This window comes from Prionailurus bengalensis, chromosome A3 (assembly GCF_016509475.1).
Source record: "Prionailurus bengalensis isolate Pbe53 chromosome A3, Fcat_Pben_1.1_paternal_pri, whole genome shotgun sequence".
Classification (NCBI taxonomy): domain Eukaryota; kingdom Metazoa; phylum Chordata; class Mammalia; order Carnivora; family Felidae; genus Prionailurus; species Prionailurus bengalensis.
In genome coordinates, this window is record NC_057354.1 from 76,297,971 (window position 1) to 76,300,165 (window position 2,195).

Here is a 2,195-nt window from a genome sequence, read left to right on the forward strand (position 1 = left end):
ATGAGGATTTAAGGCCAGCTCTAATGCTAACCCTTATATGCCAAGTGACAATGGCCAGGGCCAAGGTGTACGACATCTCAGCCTTCTGGGCCTCTGTCAATCATTCCCCAATTCTGAAAACACTCTTATTCAGAGATGTTTTCAGTCCAATCACCTGTGCTTCTTATTCATGCCATCAGTAAACATAGAATGTTATCCACTTCTGTTTGACGTTACAGCCTTTCAAAATAGGCTCTTAAAGCACTTCATGAACCTTGTCTGGATGCCAAGTACGGCCTTTCTTCCCCTTATTCCAAGGGACAAACAGGCACACAAGAGCCAAGAATCTGACCCAGTGTCTGCCTCAAATGACTCAACACCAAGGCTAGAAAGAGCTCTGAAGAGCTGATGTTCCAACCACCCACTTACCCAGCCTGTCTTTGTTCGTTATTATTTCTACAAAGCTTTATATACCTTGGCAGGTCAAGGAGACGACATGTGGCAAAGTAGTATCGTTACTTGTTGAGACTTATTGCAAAGTGTTCAGTGTGACTTAAACTCTATGCAAACTTGCTATTTCTTTTTATTTACAAAGTTGACATATTATTATCTAAAATTTGCAATAGATGGGGCTGACATGTGATTGGGCAAGACAATGGCAGGACTTGAGCTTCGTGTAAGGCCTGCAAATCTAAACTCACAGTATAAAACCTCCATGTCTAATTGTTCTGCTCTCAAGAAGTCTCTTCTATAAGCATAGCTGTTAGTGGTATTACATTCATTCCTCCATCAAATGCCAAATCAAAACTTTCAGCAGAAGTTTTGCTTTGGAAACCTCTGGGGTTAAAGGTCAGGAAGTTAGGAGCAAGCAACCAGCAGTCATCAGTCTCATGACTCATCTAGATGGTCCAAAGAATGTCTCCCATGGCCACCTACTCCTCTCCACTCTATTCTCAGTGCCCATGAAACTTGTTTTGTCAAACCTCCTCCCAGCTTTCTTAAGTAGCACATCCTCTTTGAGAGGGTGATTATAGTACCTCCTTCATAAGGTTGTTGTAAGTATCTAATGGATTAATACATTGCTTACAAAAGTTACTGGCACACGGTGATCTTTCCATAATTGCTTATTATGTAAGAAAAGGAGGAATTCAGGAGGAAGAGATAAGACAAAGAATCTTAGATAAAGATTAAATTACACACTTAAGGACACACCAACTAGTGGTATAACCAAGACAGTCATGAAAGTCTCCAAACCTCTCATTCACAGTATGACCACTGCCATATTATGCAAGTGCCCAAATGAAATACAAAAACATCTACATATGAGCTAAAGACATAAACATATTCCATGTTAAAGACCACTTAAAATTTGAATTTGAAGATTTGGTTTCGTCAGTTGGATCAAGGCCGCAGCTACAATAGCTCTCACCTTTCTGTCTCTCCTTGCTCTGCCTCACCTTTCATATCTGGAAACATGGCCTCTGGTGTGGCCATCTCTGATGGCATCATCAAAGTATTCGATGACACGAAAGCACGTAAGTCATCAACCCCAGAGGAGGTAAAGAAGTGCAAGGTGCTGATGTTCTTCTGCCTGAATGAGGACAAGAATATCATCCTGAAGAAGGGCAAGGAGATTCTGGTAGGTGATCTGGGCCAAACTGTAGAAGACGAACCCTATGTCACCTCTGTGCAGATGCTCCAGATAAGTACTGCCACTATGCCCACTATGATGTAACCTAGGAGACCAAGGAGAACAAGAAGGAGGACCTGCTATTTATCTTCTGGGCACCTGAGTCTGAACCCGTTAAAAGCACAGTGATCTATGCCAGCTCTAAGGACACCATCAAGAAGCTTACAGGGGTCAAGCATGAATTACAACCAAACTACTACAGTGAGGTCAAGGACCACTGTACCCTGGCAGAGTAGCTGAAGGGAAGGAGGGCAGTGCCATCATCTCCCTGGAGGGCACACCTTTGTGAGACCCCTCTGGCCTCCTGCCTAGAGCATCTGGCAGCCCCAGACCTACCTTCGGTGGATTGTAAGCCTTCCTCTTCCTGCCAGACTGGAGGGGTTGGTGGAATCCCAGCAGGGGGAGAGCAGTCCCTTCACCCCAGTTGCCAAACAGCCCCCACCTCTTGCCTCCTTCCCTGACAGTTCTGGGCTTCCCAAACTGCTTTTGATCTTCTGATTCCTCTTGGGTTAAAGTAGACCAGTTG

General features: G+C 44.2%; 1 pseudogene; it reads left to right on the top strand.

Moving 5' to 3' along the window:
* Nucleotides 1-1,453: 1,453 nt before the first annotated feature.
* Nucleotides 1,454-1,958, top strand: LOC122466978 (annotated as a pseudogene).
* Nucleotides 1,959-2,195: the final 237 nt, after the last annotated feature.